Here is a 14,597-nt window from a genome sequence, read left to right as displayed (position 1 = left end):
AAATACAAAATAGGGAAGGGGATGTGGCTCAGTGGTCAAGTGCCTCTGAGTTCAATCCCTAGTAACCCTCTTTCTCCCGCCTCCCCCCCCCAAAAAAAATAGTGACAGCAAACGCCCTTATATTTCAAAGGAGATAAAGTGTGAGTCTAACCAAAAAATATCTGCTTCTTAGCAAAAATGATTTTTGTTTTATAGCATCAAGGTCAACAGGGAAAAAAAATATCACAATGATTATGGCGTCTAAAACAAGGACTCTCAAATCTTGGTGTGCATCACCTGGAGCGCTTGTTAAAATATAGACTGCTGGGCCTTGCCTCCAGAGGGCTTTTTGTTTTCTTGTTTTGCAGTGCTGAGAAACTGATCGCAGAACCTTGCGTGAGCTAGGTAAATACTCTACCCCAGAGTCACTCCCCTAGCCCTCCTTGGTTTCTGATTCAGTAGGTCTGGGGTTAGGTCCATGAATATTCATTTTTTAACAAGTTCCTAGGTGCTGCTGATGCTGTTTCAAGCAACATACATTGAAGAAAACATACTCTGAGAAATGCTTACTTAAAGTCATCTTTTGGCAATTAACTGGTAGGTCAAGATTAAAAAAAACAAATAAAACAAAAAAAAGGTAGCTATAGGTTCAAGCACTTCTGAGACTGAAGAAAACTACTTAGTTAATTCTGTGCCAACCATACTGGGGAGTCTGAGGTTAAATATCCTGAGGCATTATGTAAAAATTCTTACCTTGACACTGTCAGGTGCTGACTGCCAACATGTCTGACCCTGAACAATAAAACCCACACATAATTTTTGAGAGTTTGAAACTGCTGCTAAAGAACTATAATTTCATAAATATAGCTAGTCAAATGTATACATTCCAAATCACTAGATTAAACTTGAACTTTTCTCAACATTAAATAAAACCACAAGGGCAAAAGTCTTCAATTTTCTTTGACAACCCCAGGCGAGCTAATTCTACAGATTGTGGAATGTCCAATAGGTTATTCTCACAAAATAAACCCCGAAGGGTGAATTATATCTCTTCAAACTAGGTGGTGTCTTAAGTCAACAAGGGTAAGACTCTGAATATCATGCTGACAAGCAGATTTTGTGACATTTATGGACCTCACAGAAACAGAAACATGTAACAATAAATTTCAGCCAGGGTATAAAAATGGGCATGTTTGTGTGGTGCCTATAAAAGTTAAATAAAGAAAATTTGTTGGAGCTTGACTATAACCCAAAATATGGCTACCCTGTGGGACTCTTTCTCAGAGCTGCATTCTTCTGACTAGAAATATGAACGTCATGCACACACACTTTATGATATGTGACTTCCTTATTATAAAAACAATTTTTTGGTTTGTGATAAGTACCATAATGTAGAATCAAGAGGTACTTAGCTTCACAATTCCATTCTAAAGATTCAATAAACCTAGAGATGTCTAGAAGCATGCCAGGACTTTCAGAACCTTATGGAGCACCTTCTGTCTTTTTGGAAGACAAGGAGGGAGTATCACAAGATAACAGCCTAGTTCCTCTTTAGACAGCATAAAGTCTAAATATACCATGCATGTACTGTCAAACATGCTCTCAGAGGAGATGACTTTGTCGTGGGGGGACATTTGATAATGTCTGAAGACATTTTTGATTGCCACAACTGAGAGTCCTAATGGCATCTAATATGTAGAGGCCAGGGATGTTGCTAAGCATTATCTTAAAATGCACAGGATAATTAACTCCTGCTGCTAATTTATCCAGTACAAAATGTCAACTGTGCCACTCTGGGAAAACCCTGCTCTAAAAACTACTAAGAAAACATATTAATAATAAAAATAATAAAAAGGCATTGTTTTATGGTGCATACTTTGACTGTCCCTGTAAACATTCTATTGTTTATGTATATTACTATGTATCAAAAAAATTCATATCCTAGAGAGCTTTTTGTGACTCTCATACTAAAAGAATCAAACAACATGGTATGCAGTCTTCAAGAAGACAACAAAATTAGGGTGTAGAAGCCAAGATAAGATTTCAGCTCCAAACTAAGGACTTCATGAGTTGTTAATCCCTAAACTGTCCTAAGAGAAAAAAATAAGCAAACAAACAAACAAAATACCATTCTACACAAAGATATGTAGAAGATAAGGGTTGCCAAGTACAATCAGACAGTTCTAAGAGTGTAATGTTCAGAAACATGATTAATGTCTGCCCAAGAGCATGACATCAGGTTTTCAAAGATTCTCTTAGGCTTTCTCTTCTTAGACTTTCACAGACATAGTTTGACCATTTATATATGTGCTGAATAAGAATAAACTGTGGTGAACTGCTGTTCTCATCTTTACCTCTTGAAAATGTTAAGACTATAAAGACACTCTTGGGTGGCTTAGGTAAAGCTCCATCTTGAGAGGATTATAGACCATGGAGATGGTCTGAATCTTGCACTTTTTTTTTTTTTTTTTTTAATTAAGGAGCATCAAATGAGGCCTAGAAGTATCAGGAAAACAGATGGATATCATTAGCTATTGACAATACCTAGAACACTGCCTTCCTCATGTAAAATGCTCAACAGATATTTCTTGAATAAATAAATGAAGACTGACAAATGTGACTCCTTTATCTTTTGCAAACACATACCAAAAACCAATTAAAATTCTCAACTCATCCTCTAGGATGGCAAAATGAGCTAGTTTCAAAGGGTCTACTCTGGTAACCATGGCAGAAAAGCATACACATCTAGTCCCAAAATAGCACCAAGCAAGAAAACTCAGTTCAGACCTTATTTGGGAAATAACTGACTGGAGAAACATTCCATATCTCTCCCCACAAGCTTCCAGCTCCAATTCAAATAAAAAATTAGCTGAGGAGTAGGGGTGTAGTTCAATGGTAGAATGTTTGCTTAGCATGTGTGAGGTTCTGGGTTTAAACCCCAGCAACACACACACACACACACACACACACACACACACACACACACACACACACGAAATAGCTGATACTCCCCAAGAATGACATCGATTCTAATTATTCAGTGAACCCATATACTATCTTCTGCCACCTGGACTGCCTTATGCTAATGGGAAAACAGAAGGTATTGACCCTTCAAAGTTCACTAGTTATAGCTTTTCTGGGACTGGGAGGAGGATATCTAAGCTAGGTTTTTCCAAATGTGGACAACAGATCAACTTTATCTATATACTTAATTCAGATCCGGGGCTCCACCTCTAACTATGAAATTGGAATTGTCCAGGGACAACTGTCCCAGGAATGTTCATTTTAATATTCCTTGGGTGATTTTCACGCTCACTAAAGTTCCAGAAATCCTCATTGTAAAGGGATAGTCTGCTCAGGGAGCATCAAACCCCTAGAATTATTAATAAAATATTTCCCCAATTAGCTAGCTTGTACCAACTTATTTCAGCATAGGAGTGGAGCAAATTAAAAGAGGTGGTGGAAGACCCAACATTGAGACTGTTATGATGAATTTAATTTCTCACACAGTAAATTCTGAGTTGCGTGATCCATCTCCGAATCACTCTTTCTGCATTTCTCAACATGTCATAGGCACATTTTCTATAGATTATATTACCCATGTGTGGTGGTTCGAGGGTGCCCCCCAAAAATTCCTGTGCCCAAAGTGGCAGTTCTGGGAGGTAGGGCCTAGTGGAAGTGTTTGGTTGTTGGGGCAGAGTCCTCATTATAGGATAATGTTTTTTCACAAGGGAAGAGATTTGCTGTCACAGGAGTTGGCCTCCTTCTCCCTTCTCCCTTTTCCTGCCTTCTTCCTGCCCTTGCCTGCTTGTCATTTCCTTTGCTGCCCTGAGCACAAGGCCCTCACCAGATATGATGCACAATCCTGGACTTCCCATAAGCCCAAATAAATCTCTATTTTTATGTAGTCTCAGGTACTCTGGCTCAGCAACAGAAAATGGACTAAGACATGGTATATGAGTTCACTGTACTTTAATAATGAGGAAAAAAAGAAAACCACAAAAATTCCATAACCATGCCTATTTTATTGTATGTGAATTCTTTTCTAAATAATGGAGATATCAAACCTTGATTTCTTTTTTTTAAGGGGGGAGCTACAAGATTAATGAGGCACAGGAACTGTGAAAAGACAATAACTTCCCTCCTCCAAATTTGAGATTTGCCATGGGTTTTTGTTCTGAAGCATGAATATACATATTTAATGTCTTAGGAATTCATATGATCTCATAAAATAATGGAATCTTACAATGAAGAGAAAATCAGAAGGATCTGGAAGCCTACTTTGATTCTACACCCTCACAAAGAGTTTTAATAATCAAAAGTGACATTGCCTGTATCTATACAAAAACATTTAAAAAGTCTGCTTCTGCAACTTGATAACATAAACATTACTTTGATGTAACCAAGGACATAAAATATTCAAATACAATATTTATGCTGTCAGTCAAGCGACATTTACTAAACAACCATCTGATAAATTAAAGACGGCCACAGATTCTTTGCCATTCATCCTGTCAAGAGGTGGAGGCAATTTTTCCTCCCTTGAATCTAGGCTGGATTTACAACTGCTTTGATGAAAAGAAAGTCAAAATATTCCTCTACTCCTTTGAGCATAAGCCTTAAATGGCCTGACAGCTTCACTTTTATACTCTGGGAAGCTGGTCACCATGCTCTAAAAACAAACAAACAAACAAACAACAACAAAAAAACCCATTGTGCTAGACTGCTAAATGTTGGAAGAATTGGGAGAGAGGCCTTGGATGATGAGGGCGTATTCTGTATGTGTTAGCATAAGCCAAACTCTTAGAAGCAGGCCGTGGCAGAGATCTTGGCCATACCATGTGGAGAAGTCACTTAGCTGAGCCCAGTCAGTACATAATAATTGTTGTTCTAAATCACCACATTTTGGAGTTGTTTATTATGTAGCAACAGAGAACAAAACCAACTACTATGTATAAGTCACTATTCTAAGTCTGAGAACAAAACCAGAAAAATTTAGATAAACTTTCTATATTTGCCCTGGATTAATCAATTGGTGGGGTTAAAATACAAATAAGTTTATATTAAAGGTTGTATTTCTAGTGTTTCATTTCAATAAGAACTATTACTTTTCTCCAATGTATTTTGAGACTTGGAAAAGTTAATTTATGTTCTTTTTCCTTAGTTGTTCCAACCGAGCAAAACTGAATATTTACCCACCAATATAAAGTTTGTATCCTAAAAAGCTGAAATGAAATTGTTATGAAACCCAGCATATGTTATCTTAAAAAAAGGCCTGGTTCTTAAAATTATAACTAGAATAAAAAGTGATAATCTTAGCTGTTGATAATCTATTTTAGAGTCCAAATAAATGAAAGTGGGAGTTATCAATCTCTGTTTTAACAATTCCTTATTGTTCTTAATGAAGTTATCTCATTCTGGGTTATTTACTTCCTAAGTTAATTCTCTTGGGGGATGAAGGTTACTCTGTAATTCCTCTACCTGGAATGTTATTTTTTTTTCTCTAATTTGCTTAAATCCTCCTTATCTTTTAAAAATACACTGCTTTATAGTAATGTTTTATGCTGTAAATTCCTTGAAGGCTAAATCCAGCTATAGCCTACTAGTTAAATACTTCCTTGTTAACTACTTTTATTTCACATCTTGTTGCTAAGATTCTAAGTGAGGCGCAAACATTTCTGTTTCTCAGATGTAAGACAGGAAGATAGCTTTGGTCATTTCTTTCAAGTCTATTTCTTAAAAATATCATGTCTCGTGTGGGAGCTTACCTGGGTGCTGCATGATGGTATGTAATCACGTGCTTAGAACCTATGAACAACGTGTGAATGTCTGTTTTCCCTAAGATCCCTAAGATCTTGCAAGTTAAATAAGTGTTATCCAAGAATCTATTCTTTTAAAGGATGGTAAATTCAAAACACAGCTGTCTGTGACCTTGGGAGACCTAACCAGAATCTGCAATCAAGCTTATGTAAGCGTACTCTGGCCAGTCTTGTACTGAAAGTCCCAACTGAAAGAGTTTTGATTTCTCATGGGAAATAGTAAAGAGTCTTCTGGGAAGAGTCACTTCCTAGCTAAGTTCTAATGTGAAAAGTAACCCTTTTCTGTATTGTGATCTTAAGTTTATATGACACAATGCCAGGCAAGAATCATAGCAGAGCTGTAAAACACTGACTAAACCTGAAGAATGTCCAGGTTGCATAAAAGGTCTTAATAAACAACTTTATTAATGACCTGAAAATCTGAGCAAACCTTGTATTAAAAAGTTCCTCAGATGGCATTAAATGTGGAGATATTAAGAGAGACAGAGGTGAGGCCAAATACTATAAATGGATCCATGGAGACTAGAAAAATGGACAGTAAGTACACTAAGTTCAGTCTGGCAAAATACAACAAAATACAAGCATCTAGGAAAAAATAATACAGAGACCGACAAGCAGTGGGTGGAAGAAACCTTGAAAGCATGTCTAAAGCAACTGGATGGATATTGCAATCCACATGACAGGATTTTTGCCGGGTACAGAGAAATATAGCAAAGGTCTATATCAAGCTACCCATGCAAAGAACTCAGCAAATGCTGTTGATGGTTTATATATATTTAACAACAACAACAACAACAACAACACACACACACACAAATATGGATGAGTAAAACAACTCATTTCTTGGGTCCAGGAGTACGAGCACCTGAACTTCAGCTTTGGTGATAAACATTCTTTCAGAAAATTGAAAAGCACATAAGAGACCTTTAGAGGAGAACAAATTATTTAGAGACAGGCATATGGTGAGAGATGAAAGGGACGCAACAGATAAAACTGCTGAGCAATGATAAAAAGGGGTATTTAACTCTGTTCAAAATTACTGTTTATGTTTTTAAGGATTTTCTACGAAAGATAATTAACAAATATATTTCTTAGTTATACATATGGCAGATGAGACGGTGAAATTCCAGGAAATATCAACTCTATACAAAGCCATGTAGCTGAAAGAAGGAAGACTTAAGATCACAGAATTTTAGAGAGGTAGGGATCTTAGTGATGACATAGTTTCCTATCTTTAAAGTGAGATCTGAGAATCACCTAATTCAAAATTGTCTGGAGAGCTTGTTGGAAATGAAGATTCCTGGGCTCCAAATCAGGACTCTTGAATTCTAATACCCAAAAGGGATTAATTTACAAAGATTGCAAAGTTCTGGGGCCTCCTTTTAAAGGTAAGGAAAGCCAGGGGCCCAAAGAAGTAGGTTGTCCAAGGTCAGGTATCAACTGTTACTACTGTGGTATAAAAACTCTTCAAATCTATAAATTGCCTTTGTAGAGCAGTTATTACCATATTGTATGCTCTTTTTCTGATAACTTAATTTATATTCTAGATGTTGCTTCATTTAATTCTTATGTAATAAGGAGAGAAGATGAAAGAAAATAGAGAACAAATAAATGAGTAGGAAGTAAAAGGAAAAACAGACAAGCTATGAACAGGAGTAAGAAATGAGTAACCTCTGGTTAGGATGGCATAAGATCCACATGCATGAAGTTAAAGCACAGTCTGAACAGAATGCTCTTCAGTCCATTCCACTCTCTCTGCCAACAACATACATGAAGAAGAAGAAGGCCCTACAAGTAACTGTCTCTAAAAGTAACCTGAGGTTACTTTGATGGGTTTTGCACAAGTTTATCTTAAAAGAAGAATTAGGTGGTTTCAGGCCCTCAGTTGGGACTAATTCTGAGCCTGCCATCTTGGCAGAGATGGGCATGAGCTGGTAAATGGAAATGCCTCCTCTGAAGTATCACATAAGGATGGCAGTGTGAAGATCTACTCTCCAAATACTAAGCTATTTCTAAATACAAAGTTCCATGTAAAACAGAACCACATATTGACCTGTATTCAAAGGTATTTCTTATAATTTACTAAGTCTTACAGATTTATTGTTTCAACAATCCAAGAACTGCTGGCCAGAGAAATTAAGCCAAACCTCTCTTCTTACTATCCCCACAATCTGTGTGCTAGTTTTAGAATTCCATCTCCTTTTAAATACCTTGATTTATAATGGCTTTAACTTACGTCTTTAACTTTTGAATGTCAGGAAAAAGTATTATAACACTACTAAGAAAACAGTACTTTTAAAAGAAAGATAAATTCAAAGAACAAGTTATGGTCCTTCTTAACATTGAAGCTTCCCCCTCAAATGCAAAATTTGTCTCATCATAAACCTTTCTCTCCCACAGGGATGAGAACCAGAGAATGGCTTGTCTCTGTATCCATTTCTGTGTCAGCAACTGGCATGTTTCAAATAGTTCTCTTGTCTTATTGGAAGTCTGTTATTTGAAAAGTAACTATGTTGCATCAATATAGCTTCTTTTAACAAAATCTGGACAGGGAGTATTTTAAGTTGGCCACTTCCGGTTTTGATGGTTTCTATCAAATTTAATCCTTGTAAGGGGAATCTGGGCTTGCCCCCAAGGCAAACCAAAACAAGGAGCACCAATATAAACCAATAAAATAAAACATAAAAAATATAGTGGTTAAAATAGCTACACATAAATACAGCTTTATAAGAAAAAATCATGAAACAAAATTAAATGTTTGGCATGCATGAAAAATGAGATTTAAGGGCTGGGGATTAGCTTGGTGGCAGAGGGCTTGCCTAGCATGAATGAGGCACTGGGTTCAAACTGTAAAAAAGAAAAAAAGTGGAGACTGAACTTCAAAAGAAAGCTATATCCCCAAATCCCAGTTTTTACTAGTTTTCAGAAAAAGAAAAAAGCTCATTTTCTTACAATTTGCTAAATATATTTGCTAAATATTCTTATATAAAGAATAAATTTGCAAAAGGATTCTAGAACATAAGAGATTCATAGATAAAACATCAGAAGGAATATATACATTCAATATATACAGTTATATTTTAGAGTGGAAAAGGCCTTTAGAAAACAGATCTCAAAGAAATACAGAGGAAGAGAGCCCTGATTTTTAATTAAGTTGCAACACTGACATCTTGTTCCCAGAGTCAGGGAGCAGATTCGGTAGCAGAAATCTTGGTCCTGTATTTGCAGCAGCCTTGGGAAAGCAGCAAAGAGCTCTCTCCTCAGGCTGTGTATGGAGGGCCCAGGGGGGCTTTCAGATTTAGAGCTCTGGTACTCCACTGCTGGATAAACAGCTCCGGATTCTTTAATGACAACAGCATATCAGCTCCTTTTGAGGTTACAGCACACATAAACAGGATCTGCCTCATATTTTCCAGTTGTGGAGGAAGGAGGGAGGAAAACGGGCCCACACACTTTTTACTGCAGTGAACTGTGGAAGAGGATTTGCTTTTACTTGCATGCAAGACTGAAAAAAAGGAAGGAGAACCAGTGTGCAAAATGTCCCCAGAAAGGAAACAGGAAAGCCATCACTTCCTCTCTAAGTGAGAACATTGGTGTGCAATCAAAGGGGAGAGAGCTAATGAATGCTGAACTCTAGGGTTTTAAAAGGAAAGAGACACAAGTGAGTAGAAAGGTTCTTAATAAAGTCTTCCTGGCCAAGACACACTGAAGTATCCAGAGAGGTTTTGTCTAGCATGTGCCCTGCTTTTTATTTGAATGTTAAAGTGAGCTGGCTGTCAGGCTGGTAGGCAGACCAGGAGGCTATCTTGCAGGATCCTTTGTAGTTCAGTACTGGCATTGAAAACTTTCTGGCTGGCCTTCTTCTTTGAGAAGCTCTAACAAAATGCAACAAATGAAGATAATTATAGAATTCCCTCTTATACCCTCAGCCCAAGTTACTCATTTGGCTTGGGACTAAAGAGCTAAAGAGAAACTTTCAAGATCTGTTTTCTTGACCAAGCCCACCAGTGTCTCCATCCCTTCAATATTTCTACCTCAATATTTTTCAGAAAGTTGCAGGCAAAAGTTACTTCGTCTGTATTTAAATGTACACCTTAACAATGTGAAAGCTGGCTTCATTTTGCTATCATGGGCTGGTAAACTTTATCTGTAAAGGGCTTGATAGTAAATGTTTCAGCCTCTGCAGACCATGCAGTCTCTATCATAAGAATTTAACTTTGCTGTTGTGGCACAAAGTAGTCACAGACAATACATGAGTGAATAAGTGTGGGGGAGTTCCAATAAAACTTTATTTAGAGTGGCAGATCAGATTTGGCCAATAGGCTATAATTTGTGACTCTTGGTATTAGTTCTTCACTGCTCTATTCCAGGGTTCTTAAAAAGTAGCAGGCGGGTGAAAGAAACAATGGTTTCCATTTTATTATGAACATACACTAATTGTACTTTGCCTTTGATAGGAATGAAGATATATTAATTAAATGGATATAAAAATACTTTTGAAAGTGCTATCATTATTATTTTCCCTACCCTCAGACAAAAACGGCTTCAATGTTCATTCATTTTGTTGAGATTTACAGGGACAAGTTAGGGGAAGTTGGGTAGGGAGTTTATGGGGAAGAGAACAATCATTTCTCCAACTGAAGTGGCTCATGGGTCTCTGGAGATTGACACCCTCTATTCTTTGGCAAGTTGTCAAAAATAAATGATGATACATTATCAGTGAGGTCAAGAAGTACAGGTTCTACACCTGTACGCCTCTGTGTAGCACATTTTCTGTATTTCCCCTGTGCTATGTTATCTCATTTCTGGATGGCAAGAAAGATTTTCTAATTTTTGTAAAGCAGACTATACCAGCAGGGGGTGGGGTGAGGTAGAATGGTTACTTAGTTGATAGTTGAGATGCTGGACTTGGATAACAGAGAATGTATGACAACTGTATAAAGCACTGCAAGGTATGTGCAATCACTGAAAACACTGAGTCCATGAAATCAGTAGTAAGAGGAAATCAGAAACCAGTCAGGATCACAGGTAGGGGGAAAGCCAAGAAGCTGGCCAGAGGCAGCTCTGTTCTGAGCTCCTAGATACATGCTTAAGTTATTTGGAAATGCATGGAAACAAATGGAGTCGTGGCCTTTGAGAAAATGATCGTCCATCAGTTTTAGACACATTCCATTTTCAGCTGAATAATTCCCTGGGTTTAGGAAGACAGAGCTGAAAGATCTGGGCTCATGAGATTTGTAGTGGTCCACTTCAATGGACCTTTAGTTCAGAGCCTGATCCATGCAACACTCGGATGAGTCCAAGTTGCTCATCGAGAATCTATATAGTTCTAAGACTAATTGGTTTGCCACAGGGATTAATGGTCCTGTGGACCTCTGCAGGTAAGAGTCCTCTATATTCCAGTTTCATTTTTAAATCATAAAAATGTAATCATTAGATATAAAAATGTAGTTATTAGACAGTGACCCACTTAATGGGTTACTGGTTCATACCTGTAACCTGGGAAATAATTCAGCTGGGTGTCCCATGAGTGTGAACCTGGAAAGCTCCAATCTCCCCTTCAGGTTTAAAGCCACACAGAGATGCCCTTTAAGGACAAAGTCAAGATCCAGAGGCAGCTGATAGGAAGAGACCAGAGAAAGAAGAAGAGGACAGAGATGAAACTGAGAGGAAAAGCTAGACAAAGATCATTTGGGGAGAAATTGTCTTGATCAGGAAAGGGTACTTTTAGAGCAGAGTGAGATAAAGGTCTGCGTATAGACAGAGAAAGATCTGTCAGAAGCTGGTTTCCAGCACAGGCCCAATAGTATGGAAGCCCCACATCCTTGGGCTTTTCTGAAGTTCTTTTATCCCCTTACTTGTAAAATCTGGTGAATGTTTTGAAAAAATATCCACTCTATTTCAGGTACGGGTTAGGCTAAGCAAGGTGTAAGGGGCTGCCTTAGCAGAGAACTGAGCATTACCCAGGCAGTTCTCTCAGATGTGGTCCCTGCCATTTATGTTCTTCTTGATCTGTAAGTTTCTTCATCACACCCAACAAGTTGTATAGCAAATTCAGGTTCTTAACAGATGGGTGGGTGAGAGAAAAATCAGGATAAAATCTGATATTTTTCCCTCTACTTCCCCAGCATAAATGGATTGGATATGTCTGAAACAGGACAAAATTATAAAAACTTTATATAAAATGGAAGTTGTGCTGTTCCGTCCACCACTAAAAACAGTAGCTTCTTTTAAAAAACAAAGGTAAAACAAAACCCTCCCTTTTATAAGAACTTTACTTATTTCTATATGTTTAAGAAACTTCAAAGAAAAACAAAAGGGCATTAAGAAGAGAGAATTTAATTTGGAAAAATCACACAGGAAGAAAAATCCAATATTGCTGATACGGAGCCTTTACTCACAGGCAATTTTTTATGGGTTGGGTTAGCATCTCATTCTGACCCCACACATTCTCTAAAATTCTCTAAAAAAGTTTGATGCCTTGCAATGTACTAAGGCTGAAAACTTAAACTGATCAGGAAGTAAAACAACAGTATTTAAAACTCTGGACCCAAGAATAAGCAGTAGTTTGGGAAAAATACATTTTAATTCATTAGAAGAAATCAAACAATCATCTCTAAGGTCTCCAACAGTTTACTGTAAATTTTTTGCACTTTTAAAATATTATGGTCATCAACTGCCCACAAACACTTGCAAGTGAGAAACAACTGACACCCCATGGTCCCAGATCCCAGATCTAATTTCAATCACTATTCTAGAGGCAACCTTCAGGTTTTCTAACAATAATAGGATTCAGAAACGTGTTCTAGCCTTAGCAAGGGTGAGCAAAAGGCATTTACTATTACCCATTTGGTAATAATTATCCAAATCTATGGCTTCTTTTCTGCCTCCCTTACGGCAATTTCTTGTGTGCATCCAAAATCAAATGCTATTAATTTTTAATGAGTGATTCTTCTATTCAAGGATCAAAAGAGTTAAGAATTATGTTTGAAATAAGAGGAAGCTGGATGTGGTGATGCATGCTTGTAACCCCAGGACTTGGGAGGCTGGGACAGGAGGAACAGAAGTTTGAGGCCAAGTTTGGCAACTTAGTGAGACCTTGTCTCAAATTTAAAAAATAAAAAGTGCAGGGGCTATAGCTCAGTGGTACAGTGATCCTGGGTTCAATCCCTAGAACTATCAAACAAAAAACCAAAAGAACAACAAAAAAAAAAAAAAAAAAAAAGAAAGAAAAAAGAAAAGAAATTCTCCTAATGTGTTATAGCCTTGAATTGTCCTATAAAATTAGATTTTTTTTTTTTTAAATTTAAAGTTTGTCAAAATGAGCTGGGTAGCTTTAGAGTCTTCTCCAGGCTTCATGTCCAGGACAGACAGAAATCAACTTCCTCCCTATGACAAGTCCACTATTTCTGATTATGTCTGCACAAAGGGACTGGCTCTCTACTCTGTCTCCCACCCCAACCCAAAATTCTGAAATTTCTGGCAGAAAACAGATCTGTCAAAACAGGTTACTTGTATTTTTATTGGTTCCTCCAGACCATGACGACATTTCCTGAGAGGCAGTGCCAGGAAACTATTAATGTCTGTGAAAGAGCAGTGAAAGTTCTTATGAGCATAAACTTGTCTGGTGCCCCAGGAGACTGAAGCCTGAAGGAACCACTTGGTGTTTAGACTGTGCCACTAATTCGACTGGCTGCTATATCAGAACTCCAAAAAAACCACTATCAGAGGAGAAGAGGGGAGTCTTTCCAAAGAGAAGGATCTGGAATATAAAACTGGCGACTTCTTCTCTTTCTCTTAACTACTTGCTTGTCTGGAGCAGAGCAGCTGAGCATTAGCTAGGCAGCTAATAGCTGGCTTGGTTAAGACTGTTACACAAATTAGGTAATTCACTCAAGTAGTTAATGGATCCTTTCCCATGTAGGAGGGGTAGTAAGACTTACATCTGGCTGAGGAGAACGTGGCCTTCCCCACAAACGGAAGAAAGGGCTCATTCTAACGTCCAGGTGCAGAAACAGAATTGCACCTTTTTAAAATGACCTCAGTGCTTCTGCTAATGCTAAGAGAGCATTCTGCTAATGCTCACTATATGAGTGCGTGACACCACTGATCTTAACGGAAGCAGCAGCTTTACAGAAGATATGAAACTAAATTGGACAAAACCTGTTTGAGGTACTGGACTTTAAGGAGACTTTAAAGTATGTCAACTGATATATTATTAAGTGCCAAAACCATGTGGGTACTTGCTAATGTTATAACTAGGTTTGTGGAGCAGAAAGGTAGCTCCCTGTACCATCCTATCCCTCTATTTCACAGCACCACCTGCTGGTTAAGGGGGAGAGTGAATTAAGCTGACCTTGTGGATACCTATGAATTCACAAAAAGCAGAAAAAAGTCTTTGCTCTTTCAACTCCACACAGAATACTGATAGTGTTTTCTATGGTGGCATATTCACAAAGAATGGTACAATCCTGCTTATCTTTGCTGCTATCCTAGCCACCCCCAGCCCAGTGATGAGTGTGTCCTTTGAGATGTCCAAACAGGAAACTGGAGCAGTAAAACCAAGACCATAATATATGGTCCTTGCATGGTCTTCTGGGTCATCTGAATCATGATCTTTAAAAACTAGTTTCATCAATATCTTTAATGCCACTTCTAGATGGCATAGTCAAACCCTTGCAGGAAAACTCTTAATTATTAGTCCCAATATAATAAACACCCAAATTCTGATGCAGCTAGCAAATACATAAATACATACATACATGCATGCATGCATGCATACATACATACATAAATACC

At 37.7% G+C, this 14,597-nt stretch overlaps 1 protein-coding gene across 2 annotated transcripts in view; it reads right to left on the bottom strand.

The window, feature by feature from the left end:
- The window catches only part of CMSS1 (cms1 ribosomal small subunit homolog), a 367,164-nt gene that overhangs the window by 97,657 nt on the left and 254,910 nt on the right, over positions 1–14,597 (bottom strand). The window lies entirely within an intron of this gene.

Source organism: Sciurus vulgaris (assembly GCF_902686455.1).
Source record: "Sciurus vulgaris genome assembly, chromosome: 10".
Lineage (NCBI taxonomy): Eukaryota > Metazoa > Chordata > Mammalia > Rodentia > Sciuridae > Sciurus > Sciurus vulgaris.
This window is presented reverse-complemented; position numbering and strand designations above follow the sequence as displayed.